Genomic DNA, 25753 nt, shown 5'->3' with positions numbered 1-25753 from the left:
ATACATTGCCCAGCCGTAACCCACACACAGCCCCCCCCCCCCCCCTCTGTTCTCTGACACACCTTCTATTCTCATTCATTAGTGTTGCGTTCACTTCTCAGGGCAGGTAGAGACTCCAATAATGACTTAATGCTTTGTGTTTACAGACTTGTGAGTTAGATGGTCAAGAATGCTACGCTGCCAGCCCCTAGTCAATGGTTAACTGTTCTCGGGCGATTCAAAGCATCCGGAATCTGTCACAACTGACTACCCTCCCCTACATCTTGACCCGCTTCCTAGGCTCATTTTCCTTCCCCTCTGAACTTGTCCGCGCTTATCTGAGTCCTTTGTGTAACGCAAGCATATAGAGAAGTATTGAGGCTGGGGTTACTCATGTCTGTTCTTCCTTTCATCATGATCCTCTAATTCCCCAAAATACCCAGAATCCTATTTGCTAGGCCACAGGTGGACTCGTGTTGCAATGTTGCGGCCACACAGCAGCTCTCCACTAAGCAAGCACAGACGTTTACTCACCCGCCCTCGCTTTTGTGTACCTGAATGGTGGTAATACCCAATACGGCTAGCGTACACACGGCTAATCCTTCAACCGTTGTAAAACGCACAGTTGTCGGGTACGCAGCTTTGGATGAGGTTAACTGTGAAGTCCAGGTATTACTCACATGTTGTTTTCCCACTCACCGTTCCTGATAGACAGATGTGTAGCTAGCGTGTATGGGAAATACCCCAGATTCTCAAAACAAATTCTCCAATTTAGCAGACAGGACAGGTCTTGCAAACCACACTACTGTGCCTAAAAGCAAAGCTTCCAGTATTCGTGTCGGTGGTGCTGACGCTAACGGCGGTCTAGTTTCAGTCTTTTTGTGATGGGATTTATTGAGTAGAAGCGGTTGCATACCAGAGTAGGCTACCAGTACCGCCCTGAGACCATGACTGGGCCTGTTCACAAGAATAGGGTCACAACCGGCAATGAACTTTGTGCCCCACAGTTAATTACAAATTAGAACGCCATGCGACCCTGAGGATGTGCTCCATGGGTGGAATAATGAACACCTGGAAAGAATGGAAAGAATAAGAAGGATGAGGTAAAGACAGAGCGGAAGTGTAGTGCATATTAAAGCTACAATATGCATTTGACATATTTTATGCATTGTGTTGCCAACCCTTCAACTCTGTGGAACTCTATTTCTGTGCTGTATTTTTATACCGGTATGCTAACTTGGATTGTGAGGCCCTAATTGCGTTTACTTAATTCAATAACTGACTTGAATTGCATTTTGCTCATTGAAGTTTTCCCTCTGGGTGTAATGTGAGATACCTGCTTATAAGCATACTGTACAGTTTGTACTCTACTCTTGCAGGTCACAGTGCAACTGACAGTCAGGTTAGTTCTCTGGGTTGCTTTCGTGTTGAGAACGCTCTAGTCCACAGACCTCGTATGACGATGCAGTGTGGCAGGCCCCGGTGAATCACCCCCCCCCCCCCGCCGTCACAGGTGGGGGAAATACTGTGCTACTGGCAGTCTGAAGGCGGCTCATGGCCTAGTGCTCAGCAAGGGGTTTGGATCTGATGGAAATTCAGTGTTTATGTGACGGGGGGGATAAAGACATGGAGCAATCGATGGAGAAAGAAGAGGAAAACATTGACTTGTAGGTGAAGCTGTGGAAATACCAAATGCTGTCTATGTATGGTCAAGACATATGAGACAGTAGACCGGGAAGTACATTTTATTTCCAATGTCTGTGTGTGCTTGCGGAGCGGCAAGGTAGCCTAGTGGTAAGAGCGTTGGACTAGGCATTGGCATTGGCCACTCCGGTTCACGGTATCCTTATTTAACCATTCTCCACGAATGGCCCTCGCCCAGTGTCGGATACAGCGGATTGTTTTCCTCCGCCTTTCGCTACGGGACGTGGGATGGAAGGCGAATACGAGGGGATGTCGTGTTCCTCTGTGACGTTCCCTTCGCTGTGTGGCTCGGCACGATTCCTTCCACGGTAATTGGGGTGTGAAAGCAACACTCGCTTTCCTATTGTCTCGGTATCTGATTCTGAAATGTGTTCAGACCACACCCGGGCCACACTAGTAAAGAGAGAGTAGGAAGGGGAAGGGAGGAAAATGAGTGAGTATGTGGTGACAAAGGGGAATTCGGGGTTGAGATGGTGAAAATAGCAGATAGTGATTATCAGAAGGCTGACTACCATGTGGACAGAGGAGGGAAATTGACTAATTATACATGGACAGAAGTAAGTTGTCTTAGAGAAAAAAGGGGGGTCCAGAGAAAGCAACAGTGTACAGGTGTTGCAGAGAGTTTGATTCTGAGAGAGAACAACTGAGAGAGCGAGAGAGCTGTGCGATTGAGTGTTCAGCTCTTTATACAATGTACAGGAGTTGGATTGAGAGAACCAGAGGTCCTAATTGTGCCACACCATCTGCCCACTATAGGGAACAGGCCAGTGAATGTGACTCCTTCCAACAGGCTCGGTGACGATCAGATGTGTGTGTGTGTGTCCTGTGTGGTTGTATAATTATGTACGTCTCTATATTTGAAGTATGTTTGTGTACATGCATGAGTAATGTAACACTAGAGGACATGCTTTGAAAATTACCAGTGAGCAGACATTCCATACGGACTCTGAAATTATCAGTCTGTTTTCCAGCCCCATCTAGCTATGTTTGACACTTTATTATTTTTTTTTTACGGGAAATGTCCAAACAAAAGTAGGTTGAAGAAAAGGTAGAATTTCTGAGGGAAAACAACGAGGACCAAGCGTCCCTTGTCTTCCACCCTCCTTGCCCGAACTGCGCCGAACCAGAAAGGGCTATGTGTAAGAGATAATGTGATGAATGGTCTCATTCATCACATTACCTGGATCTCTTTACTTACACCTGGATCTCTTTACTCACACCGGGATCTCTTTACTCACACCGGGATCTCTTTACTCACACCGGGATCTCTTTACTCACACCGGGATCTCTTTACTCACACCGGGATCTCTTTACTCACACCGGGATCTCTTTACTCACACCGGGATCTCTTTACTCACACCGGGATCTCTTTACTCACACCGGGATCTCTTTACTCACACCGGGATCTCTTTACTCACACCGGGATCTCTTTACTCACACCTGGATCTCTTTACTCACACCTGGATCTCTTTACTCACAGATCTAAAGGTGATAGGAGCAACCTGAAATCCTACCCCATTGTCTTACTGGAGGGATGGCACCAGATTTAGGTAATAAGGACATTTCTTTTGCATGTCAAATGACCAACAACTAACCTGACTGTGGCTATGCCTGGTTTTCCATTTAGTTTCATCACCCTTTCTGTTTTAATTGTTATTGACAAGAGTATTAATTATTTCCATCGATAAAAGACAGTACTGTGCAGCCGTCTTCATCGACCTGGCCAAGGCTTTCGACTCTGTCAATCACCATATTCTTATAGATTTTTCTAATGACTGCCTTGCCTGGTTCACCAACTACTTTGCAGACAGATTTCAGTGTGTCAAATCGGAGGGCATGTTGTCCGGGCCTCTGGCAGTCTCTATGGGGCTACCACAGGGTTCAATTCTCGGGCCGACTCTTTTCTCTGTATATATCAATGATGTTGCTCTTGCTGCGGGCGATTCCCTGATCCATCTCTACGCAGACGACACCATTCTGTATACTTCTGGCCCTTCCTTGGACACTGTGCTATCTAACCTCCAAACGAGCTTCAATGCCATACAACACTCCTTCCGTGGCCTCCAACTGCTCTTAAACGCTAGTAAAACCAAATGCATGCTTTTCAACCGTTCGCTGCCCGCGCCCGACTAGCATCACCACCCTGGATGGTTCCGACCTAGAATATGTGGACATCTATAAGTACCTAGGTGTCTGGCTAGACTGGAAACTCTCCTTCCAGACTCATATCAAACATCTCCAATCCAAAATCAAATCTAGAGTCGGCTTTCTATTTCGCAACAAAGCCTCCTTCACTCACGCCGCAAAACTTACCCTAGTAAAACTGACTATCCTACCGATCCTCGACTTCGGCGATGTCATCTACAAAATAGCTTCCAATACTCTACTCCACTTCCAAAATGATGTTATGATGTGAATGTGCTTTAATTTAGTAAATGCTCATTGAATTAGGAATGTATTTATTCATAAAGCACTTTTTTTTGAGGGGGGAGGTGTAAGCCACTAAATATGACAATAGGGTAATGCCAATCCCATCTGTACATTTGAATATGAAATATGAACTTTTTTTTCCAAACATTGAGTAAATATTGATATCAACTCTCAGAATATACTGTAAATCTTGGACTATGAGCTGGTTAACACTCATGCATTATGATATAAATTCTTAACCGTCCAATTTGCACAAGAGAAATAATGACCAGATATGACAAGACAGCCCCCTCCCCCTCTCTCACTTGGTCGTGTTTGGTCACAGTAGGAAAGGGATGTTGGCATTCTCCTCATATCCTGCATACTCATATCCCTAAGTCCCTCTCATAATTATTATTCAGTGGATGCATTGCTTGGCACAAGGACAAAACTTTGCATAATTTATGCAAGGCCGTCATAATTTTTTTAAACGGCCTCAGACACGTTCTTTTGCTTTTAACTAAATAGACAAGCTCTGTTCGGACATAAAACGCAGGCGGAGGAAAGAAAGAACTTTATTTATATCTTTATCTAAACTTTGAACCAGTGTTCAGCTTATATATTACGTTCCATAAGTGGCCAACTCGTATAAATTGTATTTATGTGCATACATTTGCATAGCCTGGTATGATACTGCAAATCTACAAAGAGACACAGGGATGAAGGTTTTAAAGCATTAAGCTTATTTTGAAGGGGATAAATACATTCCCAGGTATGCTGTTGTTGAAGATGAGGTAGGCGTGTTAAGGTACAGCAGTCTTCCCGTACAGCAGTCTTCCCGTACAGCAGTCTTCCCGTACAGCAGTCTTCCCGTACAGCAGTCTTCCCGTACAGCAGTCTTCCCGTACAGCAGTCTTCAGGGCTTTTGTTCTGGGACTTGGAAGGTATTTTCAGTGCAGTGCTCAAAGGAAAATGTCCTCAGAGAACAAAAGGAGGGGGCTGCTCTTATTGTCCTGTATCCCAGGATGTTGCCGGGCTATTTATACCAACCTTAATGAAGAAAATGAGATGTAAATAGCTTCTCTTTATTAGCTAACCACGTCCAACGAGAGCTGTGTGGTCTTTTTCACTTTGCATTCCACTCCCGTGATATTCCAAGTAATAAACCTGTTTTTTTCCCCCACTGCATTGTCCATCAGTGTGGATATCACACACCAAGCCGTGTGCGACTGCCAGACCATTGCAATGTGCTTTTCGGTGCCAGAAACAGGAAAGGGCAAGTCAGTTTGACTTTGTCTGACCACACTGCAGAGTGTACTGAAACCCATGAATATTGGCAGCTCTCTTCCATTTCTAAACAGAGTGGATTTAATGGACAGGGGGAACATTTCACAAATACACTCCCACTCCAGAGGTAAACGACAAGTCCCACTAATTTACTTTTGGCTCCTCTCTATCTCACTCTGTCTCCGGTATTATGTTTGTTAGCGAGGAGCGTAAAACAAATGAGAACTTTTCTATTATGAAACCAGATGTGGAATTACATTCCGCTGCCAACCCCCATTTGTTTTTATCTTTTAAAAAAAAAGTTTTATTTGGTTACATTAGCTGAAAATGGGACTTTCTTTTAAAGAATAATGTGTAAGAGATGCTATTTAATCAGTTTGCTCAACATTTCAGTTCGGGGATGTAATTTCCTGATTTTGTCTTCCAGTCCATTTATGAGCTGAGCCACGTTAAACTACTCCAATGGAGATGCCTTTTTACTTTTGTTTAGTTTTAATTTATTTGCACCAAATAAAATAAGTGATAAACAATAATACAAATAAAATAATAAGGTTTGCAAGTGTGGTTGGATGCCCAAGGGCTCATTATAAAAACCACACCACAATATACAATATATATGTACAAAAATAAATAAGGTTTGTTAAAACATATTGCAAACTCCACTAATCATAAATGTACAAATGAACTGATCAATCACACAATAATGAACAGTGTATGTTTTGTTTAAATGTGAGTATGTGAGAGTTGGGATATATGGAGGAGTAGTTTGGTTCATCAGGCTGACCCCCAGTCTTCACTTGGCTATGTGAAGATAAGAATTCCAGAGTAGGGTGGTATCTCTATCTGATATAGAATTGACTATGTGAGGTGAGGCAGTGGGGAGGGGTGAAGGTTATCGCAGTGTCTTGTGTTATATAGATGGATTTCAGAATTAACCAGGAAGAATCCATTGAAGGGTTTAGGTAAACTGTCTGGGAGATATGAGTATTTGTAGATAATAATGCATAATTGGTGTACAGTGATGTCGTAAATGGATAAGCTATTTAGTGTCTTAAAGGTGCAGATGGAGCCAGGTAAATAGCTGAGGTGGCTAGTCTTGTAAATGAGTCATTTGTGTAGGTAGATGTTTGTACTGGCCCAGACAATATTATAGTAAAGAAGATATGGGTAAATTAAGCTATAGTAAAGAGTTACGAAGCAAGCCTGATGAACCAAACCACTCATCTCTCTGATGATACAAACAGACATTCAATAGGATCTTTCAAGGTTAACTTTTCATTCATTAGCCTAGAATCCTCAGAGTTCTATGTGACTATTTCTTATTCTTACTAGTGAATACAATAAAGTTGGATTTCTTTTACATTGAAAGATAATTTGTTTATCTGGAACCATTCAGAAAATTTGACCATGCCTGAGTTGGCTTCATGAATTAGTGAATCAAAATTCATTTTGAGATCAAATTGGTGTCACCAGCAAAGAGAATAGGAAGTACGGTAGAAGACACACAACAGCAAGGTCATTGATTTAGATTAGGAATAACAAAGGTCCAATTATCAACCCTGTGGGACGCCACAGGATATCTTGGCCCTGGTAGATGCACAGCCATTTGCATAAACATATTGTTTTCTATCATCAACATAACTGTATAACTAATTATACTTTTTGTGTAATTATGAAAACCGAAATAATGAAATATCGAAAGTAGAATTTCATGATCAACCGTGTCAAATGCTTTGGATAAATCTAAAAAGATGCCAAGAGGGTATTTATTGGTAAGGGCTGTAAATATTTGATCCACAGGTTGTAAAAGAGCCATATCTGTGGAGTAGTTTTTAAGAAACCCATATTGGTGCTCATATAGAATAGTGTTGATTTACATTTTTTGTTCTCTTATACTGCAATTGTTCTAGGATTTTATAAAAACATGGCAGTACAGATATTGGCCGATTTTTTTTTTTTTTAATTTGTAAAAGTTTTAGGATCCCCTGATTTTATAGATGGGGATAACTTTGGCAATTTTCAAATCTTTGGGAACAATACCCATTTGCATAGATGGTGAAGATCTATGTTAGAGGCTCCGTGATCGATTTCACTAGAGGCACCAATCTCATCATGACCTGGTGCTGATATCTTTATGTTGCCCATTACCTCCATCACTTCCAGTACATCAGGAGGATCAAACTGAAGCAGAGAAGGGAAATGTCCCTTAGTATAATGCAAGGGATATCCATAAGTTATCTACATTTTCTTTGACAGAGAGGAATCCACATTCACAAAAAAGTTATTAACCTTTCTAGGACAGGGCCTCGACAACCATTCTGCTGAAAAGGCAGTGCGTAAAATTCTAAAATATTTTTTAGAAATATGTAACTTTCACACATTAACAAGTCCAATACAGCAAATGAAAGATAAACATCTTGTTAATCTACCCATCGTGTCCGATTTCAAAAATGCTTTACTGCTAAAGCACAACATATGATTATGATAGGTTGGAGTCAAGTCACAAAAACACACACAGCCATTTTCCAGAAAAAGATAGAAGTCACAAAAAGCAGAAATATAGATAAAATTAATCACTAACCTTTGAGCTTCATCAGATGACACTCATAGGACATCATGTTACACAATACATGTATGTTTTGTTCGATACTGTGCATATTTATATCCATAAATCTCAGTTTACATTGGCGCGTTACGTGCAGTAATGTTTTGATTCCAAAACATCTGGTGATTTTGCAGAAATACTCATAATAAACATTGATAAAAGATGCAAGTGTTATTCACAGAATTAAAGATTGACTTATCCTATATTCAACCGCTGTGTCAGATTTCAAAAAAACTTTACGGAAAAAGCAGAATCTGAGAACGGCTCCAGAACCCAAAACAGCCAGAGGAATATCCGCCATTTTGGCATGAACAGAAGCTAGAAAAACACTAAATGTTCACTTACCTTTGATGATCTTCATTGAAGGCACTCCCAGGAATCCCAGTTCGACAATAAATGACTGATTTGTTCCATAAAGCCCATCATTTAGCCACTTGTTGTTAGCGTGTTCATGCCAGTAATCCCTCTTCATGAGGCGCGAGCACTTCCTCCAGACAAAAACTCGAAAAGTTCCGTTACAGTCCGTAGAAACAAGTCAAATGATGTATGCAATCAATCTTTAGGATGTTTTTAACATAAATCTTCAATAAGGTTCCAACCGGAGAATTTCATTGTCTGAAGAAAAGCATTGGAACGAGAGCAAACTCTGTCGGGAGCGCGCGTCATGAGACCGAAGCACTCTGCCAGACCACTCACTCAAAGAGCTATTATGAGCTCCTCCTTTATAGTAGAATCCTCAAACCAGTTTCTAAAGACATAGACTAGACATCTAGTGGAAGCCCTAGGAAGTGCATCCTCATTCATATCTCACTGGGATTTCAATAGGCACTGTTTTGAAAATCGATTTCTCACTTCCTGTTTGGATTTCTTCTCAGGTTTTTGCCTGCCACTCATTCAAACAGTTTTAGAAACTTCAGAGTGTTTTCTATCCAATACTAATAATAATATGCATGTACTGGGACAGAGTAGGAGGCAGTTCAGTCTGGGCACGCTATTCATCCAAAGTGAAAATGCTGCCCCCTATCCCAAAAAGGTTAAATTAGCATGAAATAACATCAGGATCACAATAAGTCTTATTTCCAACAATACATTTAAGAGTGGGTCGTTGTAGATGCCTTTTTCTTATTCAATTGATGATTTTCCGACATGATAGAACTGCCAAAGGGGGAGGAGTTGCAATCTACTGTAGCGATGGCCTGCAGAGTTCTTTCATATTTTCCAAGTCTATGCCCAAACAGTTCGAGCTTCTAATTTTAAAAATGAATCTCTCCAGAAATAAGTCTCTCACTGTTGCCGCCTGTTATAGACCCCCCCCCCCCCCCCCCCCCCCTCAGCTCCCAGCTGTGCCCTGGACACCATATGTGAATTGATTGCCCCCCCCCATCTATCTTAAGAGTTCGTTCTGTTAGGTGATTTAAACTGGGATATGCTTAACACCCCGGCCTTCCTACAATCTAAGCTAGATGCCCTCAATCTCACAGAAATCCTCAAGGAACCCACCAGGTTCAACCCTAAATCAGTAAACATCGGCACCCTCAGATATTATCCTGACCAACTTGCCCTCCAAATCAGGATCTTAGCGATCACTGCCTCATTGCCTGCATCCGTTATGGGTGCGCGGTCAAACGGTCACCCCTCATCACTGTCAAACGCTCCCTAAAACACTTCTGCGAGCAGGCCTTTCTAATCGACCTGGTCTGGGTATCCTGGAAGGATATTGACCTCATCCCCTCAGTTGAGGATGCCTGGTTGTTCTTTAAAAGTGCTTTCCTCACCATTTGCATCCTGTAGCTCTAACTCCCAAAAGTTTTGGGACACTGTAAAGTCCATGGAGAATAAGAGCACCTCCTCCCAGCTGCCAACTGCACTGAGGCTAGGAAACACTGTCACCACCGATAAATCCACGATAATCGAGAATTTCAATAAGCATTTTTCTACGGCTGGCCATGCTTTCCACCTGGCTACCCCTACCCCGGCCAACATCTCAGCACCCCCTGCAGCTACTTGCCCAAGCCCCCCCACTTCTCCTTCACCCAAATCCAAACAGCTGATGTTCTGAAAGAGCTGCAACATCTGGATCCCTATACATCGGCTGCGTCAGACAATTTGGACCCTGTCTTTCTAAAATTATTCGCCAAAATTGTTGCAACCCCTATTACTAGCTTGTTCAACCTCTCTTTCGTATCATCTGAGATCCCCAAAGATTGTAAAGCTGCTGCGGTCATCCCCCTGTTCAAAGGGGGAGACTCTCTAGACCCAAACTGTTGTAGACCTATATCTATCCGGCCCTGCCTTTCTAAAATCTTCAAATGCCAAGTTAACAAACAGATCACTGACCATTTCGAATCCCACTGTACCGTCTCCACTATGCAATCTGGTTTCCCTGCTGGTCATGGGTGCACCTCAGCCACGCTCAAGGTCCTAAACGATATCATAACCGCCATCAATAAAAGACAGTACTGTGCAGAAGTCTTCATTGACCTGGCCAAGGCTTTCGACTCTGTCAATCACAACATTCTTATCGGCAGACTCAATAGCCTTGGCTTCTCAAATGACTGCCTTGCCTGATTCACCAACTGCTTCTCTGATATAGTTCAGTGTGTCAAATCGGAGGGCCTGTTGTCCGGACCTCTGGCAGTCTCTATGGGGATACCACAGGGTTCAATTCTCTGGTCCGACTATTTTCTCTGTATATATCAATGATTTTGCTCTTGCTGCTGGTGATTCTCTGATCCACCTCAACGCAGACGACACCATTCTGTATACTTCTGGCCCTACTTTGGACACTCCTTCCGTGGCCTCCAACTGCTTTTAAATGCTAGTAAAACTAAGTGCATGCTCTCCAACCAATTGCTGCCCGCACCCTCCTGTCCTGCTAGCATCACTACTCTGGACGGTTCTGACTTAGAATATGTGGACAACTACAAATACCTAGGTGTCTGGTTAGGCTGTAAACTCTCCTTACAGACTCACATTAAGCATCTCCAATCCAAAATGTAATCTAGAATCGGCTTCCTATTTCGCAACAAAGCATCCTTCACTCATGCTGCCAAACATACCCTCGTAAAACTGACAATCCTACCGATCCTTGACTTCGGCGATGTCATTTACAAAATAGCCTCAAACTCTACTGAGCAAACTGGATGCAGTCTATAACAGTGCCATCAGTTTTGTCACCAAAGCCCCATATACTACCCACCACTGTGACCTGTATGCTCTCGTTGGCTGGCCCTCACCACATATTCATCGTCAGCCCCACTGGCTCCAGGTAATCTATACGTTTTTGCTAGGTAATGCTCCACCTTATCTCAACTCACTGGTCAGCATAACAACACCCACCCATCTCACGCGCTCCAGCAGGTATATCTCACTGGTCATCCAAGAAGCCAACACCCACTTTGGCCGCCTTTCCTTCCAGTTCTCTGCTGCCAATGACTGTAACGAATTGCAAAAATCACTGAAGTTGGAGACTCATATCTCTCACTAACTTTAAGCATCAGCTATCTGAGCTGCTTACCGATCGCTGCAGCTGTACATAGCCCATCTGTAAATAGCCCACCCAACTACCTACCTCATCCCCATATTGTCTTTACTGTTTTGCTCTTTTGCACACCAGTATTTCTACTTGCACATCATCATCTGCACATCTATCACATCCGTGTTAATTTGCTAAATTGTAGTTACTTTGCTACTATGGCCTATTTATTCCCTTACCTCCTCCATTTGCACACACTATATGTAGATTTTTCTATTGCGGTATTGACTGTACTTTTGTTTATTCCATGTGTAATTCTGTGTTGTTTTTGTCGCACTGCTTTGCTTTATCTTGACCAGGTTGCAGTTGTAAATGAGAACTTGTTCTCAACTGGCCTACCTGGTTAAATAAAGGTGAAATAACATTTCAATTAAATAAAACATTCCCTGTTGACTTTATATTATTTAATGATTCTTGGAATTTGTTAGTAAAATATATTTTTGGGGGAGATCCGAAGTAGTTAATTTGTTCTTATACTTTTTGTAATTCGCAGAATTCAGGGGAGAGGGATTTGAGAAATGTTTTCTACAACTTTTTTTTAACAAGAGTATTTTTTGAGACCGGTTGTAAACCAAGGTTTCCAGAACCCTTCTGCTGCTCTCTTACGTGGTTTATCTAACGGAACACGGTGATGAAATACGGAGTTGAAGAATGTGAGAAAAGTCTGGTAAGCAGACTTCATCGGCCTGATTATAAACCATTTGCAATGAAATATCATCAATCAACATGCTTTTTACATTTTCCCCGGTAACATCGTGTTGGTGTTACACTTTAAAATAAAAAAATGACACTTTAAAAGTGTTAATACTTCTAGCTAAGTAGTACCTAGTTGCATTACAAAGCTGATACTAGCAACACTAACATACTCATAATTGATTGCTTGATTTGTTTATGCACGTGTCCTAATTCCAAAGTAGTTTCCCCTTTGCGTTCCCATCTGCAATCATTCCCATTCATACGGAGCTCATCATATCAGATCTGTTCTCGCTCCATGCAGCTCAAGCATTCCCATTTAGACCCCGCTGTTCACCACAGTGAAACAGATCAATACACTACCCAGAGAGACTTATTTGCATGGTAACCTTTTGCTCAGTCTGGGAAGAAAATGTAGGCCTATGGAGCATCAGAAAGTGGGACATTTTACCAAGAGGGTTTAGGACATTGCTTGACTACTGTTCTGTTGACCCTAACTTGAGATTGAAATACATTTGAGTATCGAGCTCTGATTGGATAGGAACGGTGTTGCATTGTAGGGGCCCTATGGCTGTTTTTGCTATGCAGACCAAACCTTGAGAAGGAAATGTAGTAGAAACGCTGCAGAAACAGGGCAATGCACTTCTTTACTGTTTTCTGAATAGCCACAGATTCAGAACAACATCATAGACTTAGTTCCATGTGATGTATTACTTGTGATTGTCTTTGACAACCACTGTCGCCAGGAGTTTTTGGTCGAAAAAAAAAAGTATATGCTATTTCAGCGAAAAAATTCTCCCCACTTAGATATTCATGGAAAATAATGTTTGGTCTTGTGTGTGTTTTTGTTATCCCGTGAACTCCATGCCATCCATTGTGTTGTCAGCTTTGAGCTAAAGTATTTGTTACAGTCCATAGAGCAAATGCCAAGACAGTGATGGAAGATGGTGAATGCTCAACCATATTTCCTCGTCGAATTTGAATTCAAGATAAAGTGAAATTGTTGCCGTAATTATTTACTTTCAATAATAGCAAGTTATTGACAAGTCACTTAAATCCACAAGACATGGAAACAATAGTGTTTTAGCCACAGTCCTCTATCTAGCCCACCTCCATCCAAATATCCAACTTGAGCAAACATCCCAATGTCACAAATTGTATTAAACACTGGCATAAGGAAGGCTGTTGAATTTTTTTATTTTAAATGTTTATTTGTTTGAGACATCTCGCTAAGGCAATCATGGACAATGGCGAGCAATGCATGAAGAAAAATGATTACTTAGCAATTTCTCTGCTGCCTGGTACAACAAAAGAGTTTATAGCAAATGGTCCATCCTCCATATGGGAGGGGAAAGGCTAGATAGGTTAGTTTTGACACTGACAACTGGAGAAGACGAACATTGGCTTTTGGGCCCCCTCTCTCAGAATTGATATCCCCATTTAAAACCTCCCCGTGAAAGATGGAGGAGGTGAATAGAAAGTCTGAATGTTACCATCATCAATCACCCATGGCAACACAGTAACTTCTGTGCGACAAAGCATGAAATCTTTGATTCCCGAATCCCAATGAGATGACGGCACCATTATGGGTTCAGTTCTCCGAGAAGCAACATCGGATAACGTTCGGAAGGGGAATTCACCGTCCAACTGAATCCAACAAGGGAAAAAAAATCCTAATCTCCTAGGCCCATCACGGTGCTGGCGAATATATTTATTCTGAAATGGTAATTTCCTGATTGTCTCATTCCGATCACGGTCTTGCTTAGCATTGTAGGCCCATTTTTCCACAGCTGCTATTTATTATTTTAATGATGCTGAGTCTGAATGTTTGCACTGAATTACACAAATTTGCCTTGGACTAATGACAATGCCCCAGAGGAACAGGGACACACTGTGTGATTCTCCAGACTATGTGCTGCATACATTCAGAAGTATTAAACTTAGTCGGGCATATCACCGAAAGGCACTCAATCTATGTAGCTGTGCCTAGACAGCTTTTAGGCCACTTGGGCAATGTTGTTTAGGAAATGATGTGCAGAGTAATATGATAACCTATATCTGTAGAATGACACAGCTCATGTTTGGAAGTATGCACGGAATTCGTTGCAGCCTCTAGCTTAACATAGCTGAATAAAAGTAAATGGTGCAGCATTTAACATTTAACGCAGTGTTAAATGTGTTAACACTAAGTGAATGATTACTTGGGTATCAATCGGAACAGATGGTTTTGTACTCATTCATCAACTTTCTCTAATAATATTTTATAAAATGGTCTTAATATACTGTCAAATCCTTACTGAGGTTGCCACTGGGCCATAGCTGCAGTGTTGCCAAAATGGATGCTGACTTCTATCCGAATTCTTGACATGACTATTGGGGGTTGGGGGGCATGCAGTAATATTTTCTCATAACCGAGACATATTGGGCAATAAATGTTAAATCCTCGAGTAATGTCTTGCACAGATGATGTTATTAGACTTGCCAGCCAGAGGTATGTGTGTGTTGGGCGTCTGTCAGAAAGCCCTTCCCTACCCCCGTCCTCCCCTCCCAACTCCCCCTATGCCGAAACCAACTGGTCCAGGAAAAGGCATGCCAGACTTCCAGAGTTGTCCCACAGTCAGCTGCCAAGAAGTCAACAGAGGAACTCTGGCACCACGATAGACTACTACCCTCTGGAATTCACCATACCATACCCACACCCTGCATCCCAAATGAATTTCTCCTTCTTGGCCCCTCTTCAACGTGGAAGGAGAGGGGTGGAGGATTGAAGAGGGGGAGGGAGGGGTAAAGTTTCCGAGTTTGCTTTAAAGATTATCCCACTCCTGATGGCCCCCGTCGTGAAGGCGAAGTAATATAGTTTGTCAGATTGAGCTCAAAAAGAAATGAGAAGTAGAGGAAAACGAGAAAAGGAGGGGAGGGAGGTAAGAAGAAAAGCGCCCCTCATCTGAGCTTTGAGGTCCCCGGTATTGACAGGAACACAGCAAGCCAATGGGACTCCAAAGGAAGAGGACCATATTGTTGCTCCAGGGGTGGGGGAGTGCTCAGAGGGGATGGGGGTGTGCCGGGTGGGTTGGGGGGATCAAAGACGAAGAGGGGGCTACACTCTGGGTTTAGTGGCAAGATATTTTGACACCAACGCTTTTTCACTGAAGGGCTGAGTTTCTATCCAAGACAGGACTGAAAAGGCACTGTAGGGGAAGGTGACTGAGCCTTATGGCATTGAATTGGCTGCTACTGTATTCAGGGAGATTTCACTAGCCTTCGCTGTATATAGAACAGCCCAGTATATTGCAAGTGAGAAAGTTGCCACACTCCTATCCTTTCTGTGTTAGCGTTAGCATTGTAGCTATCGCAGTTCTCTTGAACCAAGAGTTGTTTGAGGTAATGATATCATATTGCGTTAGAAGGGGAAAGGAAGTAGCCTAGCCTTGGAGCTGGCTTCTAACACACTCCAGGCCCTGGTCTCTTTGACAAAATTAAATACAGGTTGCTCTCTGCAACTCCCCACCCCTGCCAATGGGTCTGCGCCTTAGCACAATATTGATCTGGGTGGCCAATGCTATCAACCGAGAGCCTTCTGTGATCCTGTCGGCATCAAGTGGCAGGCAATCTCTTTAAAAAGGGCTCCTCTTTAAGCGTCCAAGAAAAACTTTCTCACATGTGCGAGTCCGGTGTGGTCTAGAAGTCAAAAGCAATCATTGACTCTTTAGTCCGGTTTGATAAAATGGCGAAGGGGGGGGGGGGGGGGGGGGGGGGGGGCGGGGGGGGGCAAGAGTGCTGCGGCAGTAAGTGGACGAGTGTCATCGCTACACATTGGGGCAATTAGAGATTGGGGCTCGGGTTCACAAGGCCAAATGACTTAGAGGAATATGATTGAGGTGTGTGTGTTGAGTGTATGTGTGTATTGAAAAGTGTGTCAGACTATTTCCAATGTGTCAGCTCCCCCCCCCCCCCCCCCCACACCCATAGTATAGTATATCTATCTCAATTACTTTTGTCTAGGTTCATCATGATCTACTGTCTGAGCCCCCCTCCCAATTGCTTGTTAATTTCACTGCCCATGCAGCTATGGTTAGTAGTCCTCCCTGAATATATCCTCTTCCCTATTTGAATCTGCATTGTGCCTTTTAAATCTTTTGGCTAAAGGCCTATTAGATCAGCGTGCGATGCCTGGTGTAGTAAGCTGTCACTCCGCAGTGCTAATCACCAGGCAGTTAAACCCAGCGGTTTACAGTCTCTTTGCACAGACTTCCTCTACTGCCTCGGTCCGTCTGCGGTTGCCTCCCCCCAGGGCTACTGCTGGTCACCACTTTTTAATAGGTTGAAATCTCCAAATCCAAATGCATTCTTCTTTTCAGCCAAGAGCTGTGGCTGTATCACACCCTAATCCACAGAGTGTGTAGTAGTAGTACTAGTAGTAGTGTGCTTATTTGTGAGAGTACCTACTACAATGTGACAGGTCTTGTAGAAAGAGGGGCCCGCCTATCTCTGGCACTCCCTGCCATTATCAACAGAGACTCTGGAGCAATTAAGGTGAAGTGCCTTGCTGAAGGGCACATTGACAGATTTTTCACCTTGTCGGCTCGTGGATTCTAACTATCGACCTTTCGGTTACTGGCTCATCGCTCTATCCGCTAGGCTACCTGCCGCCGCAAAGTGTAGTTCCCTGACCGGGAATCGACCCTGGGCCGCGGCGGTGAGAGTGCTGAATCCTAACCACTAGGTGTGTGTGTGTGTGTGTGTTCATCGGTGTCTATATCAGTTCATACCACTCCCCAAAGTACACACTGTTTCCAAGCAGAATGGTGCCCTATCTCCACGGTGATGGCTTAATGGTTGGAGACTGCAGGCTGATGTAATTCTCAATGTCAGGGGTCTCCAGTTCAATTCCTCCAAACTCCTTGCATTTGCAGATTTGTGCTTTTAGAGTGTGCTGTTAATGACTTAATTAGACTCTAGTCGATATTGGATTGAATTAAAGGGGCAATCTGCAGTTGCTACCTCCATTTTTGGACTTTGACATTAATTATATGTACCCATTCATTCTTGAAGATGCCTCATGAGCTTAGTACAGCTGTTGTACCAAATCAGAAACGAAATGATAAGCTTGTTTTACACCAATGTTTGTAAGCAAAGTAAATGTAAACAAACACTATAATGCCTCCAAAACATGGTTAAAACTATACTTATGATATCATGGATGGGCAGTCCTTGCATCCGTAGCGTTGTCAATGATTTTGAAACAGGGGCAGGGAAAACACGTTATTGTTTCAGCAGCTGATTGCTGCTTTAAACAAGAACATCCTAAATGTTTTTGCAGTTGTTGTTGGGCAGTGTCTTTAGTAATCGAGCGACTGCACTTTACATGCAGAGGAGGTACATATAAGTGTATGTACAAGGGTTGCTAGCTGGGTTTGAGCTCAATCCAGGAAGTGAACACCTTCATGAAAAACTAGTGGCTAATTTGGACTGAAATATATCTGAATTGATACCCAAGGTGGGCGAATATTCAAATGAGTCTGACACATGATTCTCACCCCCTGGTTTTACATGTTCAGCATCTGCTTTTATTTTCCCAGAGTGCCTTGAAGCACCACAGCCCAAGTAAGCCTCTTGTGATTTGTCAGGTCTGAGTGCATTTTCCCTGACTTGACCCTGACTAAGTATTGCTCTCTTGATGACCAGAGACAAAACACCCCCCTGCGAACATGTTCCGTCAGCTCAATCAAACTTCCATCAAACTCCATTTGCATCTGAAGACGTGGGGAGCTTGATAGCCTGCCTCTCAGCCTCACTCAAACTACTCCAGACACCACTCTTCTACGCCTCCGGCAGCGAAGAACAACATTTTCCAATTATAGATGATTATCTCAGTGAATTTTTGTGATTAGTTGGATTCGGGACGCTAGGAGGGAGGGATAGTGGATCGTTCGGGGTGTGATTTGAACGGTAATGTGTCTGGAATTGTATATTAGATCAAGGACTGCTGACCACAGTGTCTAAGAAAGTGTTATATATTGGTATATGCAAGCAGTGTATTAGTGACATAAGGCCTGGTTTGCACAAACAAGCGCATCCGTAGTAAAACAAATACCATTTGAACCAACCTGTATAGAACTTTTGCCAATCAGTTTTCCACTGAATTCCATGATGCCTCCATCTCAACAGTGAAACTCCAAGGCTTTGTAAAGTTGAGTGGAAGCTACAGTACTGTACAGTTGTCGCTTTCAAACCATAAACGTGCATGTTTCTCTCTACGACAGCCTGGTCATTAAGGTCTTGAAAAACAAGAGCAACACTCTGTGTGTGTCATTCAGACATGTCAAACAATACTGCCCAGGGCTGTTAGACAGCACCAACGCAAAGCTCTATGCCATATTCACCAATTTGACCTTTGACCTGTGTGTCAGCCATGTTTGTCAGTAGGGCACGTATCGCCAGACCACCAGATGCTAGGGGACTAAGGTTGTCTGGCCTAACCCAACCCTATGGAGTGGCCAATCACGGGCCATAGAGGCATCCAATTAGGTTTGGCCGGTCCAAGCATTCTTTGTTTCCCATTTCCTGCTCTGATGGTGGAGTTTATAGTGACAAGGAATGAATGACGCAGAAGGAAGTCAGTTGGAACTGGAGGTCATTGGGTCCTGAGGTGGATCCTATGAAAGCCAGTACTTCAGTCCTGCATGATTTATATACACACACATGCATACGCACGCACGCACGCACACACACTTATACGTACAAGCACGCTGTACAGGAACGAGTGCATGCTCACACATTCACAAACACACCATCACCAACCCACTCTCTTAATTTCTTTCTCTATTTCTCTCTCACTCTCTCGCACTCATATTTGGCTGCAGAGAAGGCCAGGTGGAAACCATTTGAATTCTCTGTGGTTGTAACCACGGCCGTTACTCAGAACACAGAGGGTAGACGCACCTCCGATTGCCAGACCATTTACAACATATTCCCCTCTGATTTGTAACTTATTCAGTAAGATGGAGAGAATTATATGCATTGCACGCACAAAAAAACAACAACAACTTGACTCGATAACATTTGTACGAATTCTCCTGCACATGCACTAGGCTAACATCAGATAATCACATTGAGATACATGCACCAATGGGATCATGGTTATTCATGGCGAAAATATCTGTTTCCTATTCACCCGTCATCTAAAATGACTGTTTTTATTTGTTTGTTTCTCTCCACGTTACGGGCTCTGAGTGAAGTGTCTGCTGAAAGGCAGCCCTTTGTTAGTTTAATGGTTCTGTGACTTAAGGAGTCAATTTGACTTGGTTGCAGGCGAGGCAGTCTGGTTTGAATGGAGAATTATTCAAATTGAGGCGGAGGGAATATTTCCGAGACAAAATGGTGATTGAGACCTCACCCAGTCAAACCGAGAAAACGCAGAGGAACTGGAGAGCTCACACTGACGACGTTTAGCTTTGAGGTCAATAGGAAACCTGCCAAAATGCCATAATTCATTGCATAAGTGATTTAGTTACGTGGTTTGTCTAAAGTTCCATAGAGGGGGACCCTCATGTTGTGTGTCTTGTTGAGCAATTTAGTGGTTACCTGGGGCTTTCTCGACCGCATTCTCTGGCCGCTTGCCAGAGACCGAAAGGATCCCAATACAGGAATGGTCCATCCAATCAGCTGGGGTTATGTCAGACAGGCTCAGGGACAGGTCATGTGTTTGTGGCGTCATACATTCCATGCATTGTTCTGCCAATAGCCATCCTCCTTTCCCTTCGAGAATTGACTCCCGCCATTTTAGAAGTCTTGGTTTAAAAAAAGAGAAAGAAAACCCTCAGCATGTAGGCTAGATAGATTATAACGTGTTCCAGTATTTCAGTATGAAGTTTTGGCAAAGTACAACATCTCAGGGTTTTGGCTCGCGGTCCTGGTTCGCCCGTGGAGGGCAATTTATCGCAAACAGGTGATGTGGTCATGGTTGTTGTTATTATTATTTATTATTATTAACACAAGCCTACTGATAATATAGTGCTATTTAATTCAATCAAAGCTCTTTCTCACTGTGTGTGACGTCAAAGTGGAAGAATGTGCGTGTGCATGCATTTGTGTTTGTGAGCATGTACTGTATGTGGTTAGGCTAACATTATCTTTGCCGATAAATGCCTTGGCCATCACTCACACGGACAGGTCTCTCGTAAGTGCCCCCACACAGTAACTGCCTAGGCTAAAGTTAACTCTATTATTTTACTCTTGGGAATACATGTGCAAAGCAAATAGAAGAAACCTTGCAGTCTATTGTATACTCATAAGTAACCATGGCTTTTGCTACACGTATTCCGGACAATATTTTTGACCTGCAACGGGTTTAAGTTCATATGTGTTATCAGGCTACCAAGTGAGATTGTATTGGCCCTCATACCATAGACCCCTCAAACTCAACGCGGACCTTAATAAAACGCTGTGGAACTGGCTTCTTTCATTGTTCCCCTCTAATCAGGGACAAAAGGTGGGTGCAATTAATGATCAGGTAGAACAGAAGACCAGCAGGCTCTGGACATCGTGGAGTAAGAGTTGAATATCCCCTGCCATAAAATTACTGTATGTATTGTGCAGTACAAGCTGTGTGATCATGAAAGCTTTTCATTTGCTGTCCACTATTCTTTGGCATTCACATTACTTTTATATTTACATTTTGGTCGTTTATCAGACACACTTATTCTCTACAGGATCGGTGTTCCCCCCGCGAGACGGTTGAGCTAACGTGCGCTAATGTCATTAGCATGAGGTTGTAAGTAACAAGACATTTCCCAGGAAATAGTCATATCTGATATGGGCAGAAAGCTTAAATTCTTGTTAGTATAACTGCACTGTCCAATTTACAGAAGTTATTACAGTGAAATAATACCATGCTATTGTTTGAGGAGAGTGCCCTGTTATGAACTTGAAAATGTATCAATAAACCGATTAGACACATTTTGGGCAGACATGATGGTTTTTTAACAGTAATGCAGTGGTTCATTGGATCAGTCTAACACTTTGTACATGCACTGTTGCCATCTAGTGGCCAAAGTTTAAATAGCACCTTCCCTGGAATATTACGTTGTGGCCTTTCTCTTGCACTTCAAAGATGATGAAAGAAAGAAAAAGCATGCTTTTTTAAATGATATTTTACCAAATCTGATGTGTTATATTCTCCTACATTCATTTCACATTTCCACAAACTTCAGTGTTTCAAATGGCATCAAGAAAATGCATTTCCATCCTTCAGGTCCTGATCTACAGGCAGTTCGATTTGGGTATGTTATTTTAGGGAAAGGGGTACGATCCTTAAGAGGATTTTATACAGAGAGACTTAGTCAGTGCATCCAATCAAGGTAGATAAATAACCACATATCACAGTCATTACACTGCAAGTAAAAGCGTTCTTTAATTAAGCAGCTATCAGCAGAATGAGTACTAGTAAGACAAGCGTATGGGTGGGGGTTTGAAATCATTTCACAGTATCATTCATTTTTGTCCGCTATCCTCATATTAAAAAATACATTTTGGGCGGCACTCTATTGCTGCTGCTGGGGCAGAGGTTATATGGGGCGGTGTGTGTAGCAAGCAGACTGCTGGACAAAGAGCGAGACGCCAAGGCAACTCTGCTACATCCAAGACTAGGTAACTTGTAGCAGCCACAATGTTATTTATCATCCCATACAGTGCCTTCAGACCCCATTGATTTCTTCACATTTTGTTACAAAGTGGGATTAAAATGGATGTAATTGTTTTGTTTTTTTGTCAACAATGTAAACAAAACACTCTGTCAATAAAATGTGAAGAAATTCAAGGGGTCTGAATACTTTACAGTGCCTGTTTTGACTGGAATAGCCTGGAGAAGATAGCTAGCTAAGATAACCTAGCTAGATATATAGCTAGCTAAGATAACCTAGCTAGAAATATAGCTGGCTAATTGAGGCCCCATTCTGCGCTTTCTCCCCAACCCCCATTCTGATAAAAAAACAGCATACCTGTTGGTTGCTCATTGAAGCCTACTTCTCATTTTGCTAAGTTTAAGACTGTAATTTTATTCCATCTTGCATTGAATTCGAGAACTCTCACTCCACTTGCTTCACAGCCCCTTTGCCACTTTTATTGGCCAACATAAACAACAAGCTACACGCACGAAGGCTGCCGGTCGACTACCGGTCTTTTTATGGAGCGCAACATGCATGTCATAAACTACTTTGAATAGTTTATTTTGATTAAGCATTTGAAATGTCATGGTATGTTACATGGCTATTTTAATTCAATTTAGGAAAAAAACCATTTCAGTTGAAATAGGCCTACATTAGGTTATACTTTTTTTTCTCACAAAAATGAATACTCACAAGTATTTGAAAACTAATAGTTTGGATATTCTAATATCCATGCACATCCCAAGACCAGACAAATGTTAAACAATTGCAATGATGTTGAAGCTTTTTATTTGATTTAAAACAGAAATAAATGGTTTGATTTGTTGATTTGGGAGTGCTTAATGTAACATACAGTATATGCAATCAATGTTATGCAAATGAGCAAGCATTCTAACAAAGTTTCTGATCCTCTTCAATTCACGTGTGAAATGATCTTCTGTACGAAGTACATTTTATTACAAAAGTCCCTACGATGTTTCAGGTGTCTTTACACTATATTCACAATGAGATCAGGGTTCCAATTTTTTCCATTTGCGTTATGAGCAAAAGCACAAAACTACAGTATAATGACAAATATTTACAATTAAGGAAACTCATTTACTCATCAATAGTTTCTAAATCGGGTATTAATGAGTATTTATATTATTAATTATAAACTGGGTGGTTCGAGCCCTGAATGCTGATTTGACTAACATCCGCGGTATATCAGACCTTATACAACGTGTGGGTCTATAAAAAGCATCTAGACATTCTCACATTTCTTTTAGACTAACATTTAGTTTTGAACAGCGGAGATTTGTATAAACCTTGCTGTATGTCTCACTGACATTTACAACATTGTTTCAATATTCAAATTCGATCTCCAACTTTCCTAAAGTAATGAACGTGTAGGGGTCGGGACAAGAGAGGCAGGCCGTGTTTCTCAGCCAGTCGAGATCATGAATCACCTGGAATCATTTTTATAGATATATACAAAGAATTGTCAATTGGGAAAAACGTCAAACAAAGCTAGTTTGCAGTCTTTTCAGCTTCAGTTTGAAGTCGTGTTAGCTGTGTTGTTGACTAGCTCCTCTGAACAACAGTGTCCTAACGAGAAAGCACATTTTCTATGCCAGGCCAAGTTGTGCCTCAGCTCATTGTTATGGATGTATCCAAATAAATGTCACTAGAAAACAGCTTTAAGCAAATGCAGCTACTGTGGTCTTCTGTCTGCACTGTTTGATGTGACTGTAAGTTAGCCGTAGTTGGCTAGCTAGCAAACAAGGGATAAGAACATTTCCAGCCAGTATGGCAATGGAATATTTCGAACGAACGACTGGGTCGCGTCCATACATACAGAACAAAAAAACTGAGTCGTGTCTCTGGCAACCGAAACCAAAATAGAACGAACAAACGACCAGCCATCTTGGGTAGCAACCCTAGATTTGTATCTTTTGGAAGGATGAAAGGTATAAATTAACATTTTTAATTCAAATCTGTCAACCATTATTTGAGTATGTTGGTAATCCGTTGTATAAAAGTGATAATGCCCTCGAAGACAGTGTTTTGGAGGATATATTGGCACAGTTTAGCAACACCCGTGCCAATATATCCTCCAAACACCGGCTTCTCTGGCATTAAGTTATTTTTACTGCTCTGGTTATCAGTTTATAATAGCAATAAGGCTCCTTGGGGTTTGTTTTATGGCCAATACACCATGGCGAAGGGCTGTGTCCTGGCACGCCCCGTTGTGCGTAAGAACAGCCCTTCGCCATGATATATTAGCCATATATCCCCACCCCCTCGGGCCTTATTGCTTAACTATGTAATTATTGAAAGACAATGGGGGTTTGCAGTGAGACAATTATTGTAGATGCCTTAATAGCATTTCTTATGTTGCAGAATGGTGAAGACCTCGTTAAGCCACGCCTTCCCTTGAAACCCTATGTGACACTGCCAGCCTTGTGGTGTATTTAACAGTTTTCCCTTAATACCATTGGGGTCACTAGAGGTCAGAAAGGGAGTATATGGAAACTAAACAGGTAAAATTCATAACAGTACGGGGAAAAACATGACCATACATTAAAATGTTACATTATGTAACAGTACGACATACCGGCTGACATTTTCATGGAACACAATATTTAAAATCTGCGCTACAATACTGTGAGTCATTATAATCTTGAAGTGTGCTTTTACTTGACAGTTTTTAAATGTAACAATGTGTGTTATAAATTTGAAATATTTTGCATCACGAGAAAGTTGCCCACTGAGTGGTATAAACAGTATTTTACACTGCAACGGATTTGAGCATCAAAGCGCTTCACACTTGTAGTGGACGGCTGCGTTTACACATGCGGCCCAAATCTGATCTAATTTTCACTAATCAGTCTTTTGACCGATCACATCAGATCTTTTTCAGAGCTGATCTGATTAGTCTAAAATGCAGCTGTAAACACAGAGACCTGAAGAGACCTAAACATAAATGGAGGAATGCTGTATTTATTTTCAACATGGTGTATGCAGAAATAATGGACTTGATAAAGTACTAACCTGCTCACATACATCATTACGTTCTGGAAAACGTGCAGAGGTTCTGATCTGCACTGATTTGCTGTTGGCACCACTGTGACCCATTCCACTCAACTCCCAGCACAAGAATCCACAAGAACCTGCAGAAAACAAATACTCATGACATCCGTTTTGGGACTATTTTATATTTAGACAGATATAGTATATGTGCCACCATAGACACCACCAGATAGACACCACCAGGTTGTGCCCATGTGGAATTCTGAGCCCCATGAAACAAATCCCCCATCAAAATAACAAAAGTGGCTGCTGGCACCTTCATTGGGGAGAATGGACTCATAGTAATGGCTGAACCAGAAGCAATGGAATGGTATCAAATACATGGTTCCCATGTTGACATTGTTATGAGCTGTCCTCCCTTCAGCAGCCTCCTGTGTTTTTATATATATATATATATATTTTTTTTAGTTCATTGTGGGGGAGTTATTTCATGGAGCTCGGTATGCCACATGGGCTCAACTTGGTTGTGTCTATCAAGGTTGGGGTCCATCTCGTTTCAATTCCAGTCAATTTAGGAAGTAAACTGAAATTCCAATTCCAAATTATCTTCAATGCTTTTCAATGAGGAACCTTTTTGAATTGGAATTTGGTTGACTTTCTGAATTGACTGGAATTTAAATGGAATTTGCCTGGATATTGTTAAGTCTGTCAATAGCTATATTTTGTTTTTTGAGTATTGCCGTAGGGCCCCATTTCATTCTAACAATATGTCTGAGTTATACACCTTAACTGGTTGGACCGAACATAGTGCTCACTGGAATCATACTCAAAATTACAGTGTGAGTATCGATCAAGGTAGTAAAT

The 25753-nt window shown here is 42.1% G+C and overlaps 1 protein-coding gene across 13 annotated transcripts in view; it reads left to right on the top strand.

Annotated features, from left to right (window-relative positions):
• Positions 1-25753, top strand: part of LOC110531730 (adhesion G protein-coupled receptor L3) — a 341603-nt gene that overhangs the window by 55214 nt on the left and 260636 nt on the right. The window contains exon 1 of one of the 13 annotated variants that reach the window (XM_021615076.2): positions 3166-3233. The exons of the other annotated variants lie outside the window; for them this stretch is intronic. The gene's annotated coding sequence lies outside the window, so the exon portion shown is untranslated. Of the gene's footprint in view, positions 1-3165; positions 3234-25753 lie in introns of those variants that run through there. 13 annotated transcript variants of the gene reach the window in all.

The sequence above is a fragment of the Oncorhynchus mykiss genome, chromosome 9, assembly GCF_013265735.2.
Source record: "Oncorhynchus mykiss isolate Arlee chromosome 9, USDA_OmykA_1.1, whole genome shotgun sequence".
Classification (NCBI taxonomy): domain Eukaryota; kingdom Metazoa; phylum Chordata; class Actinopteri; order Salmoniformes; family Salmonidae; genus Oncorhynchus; species Oncorhynchus mykiss.
This window is presented reverse-complemented; position numbering and strand designations above follow the sequence as displayed.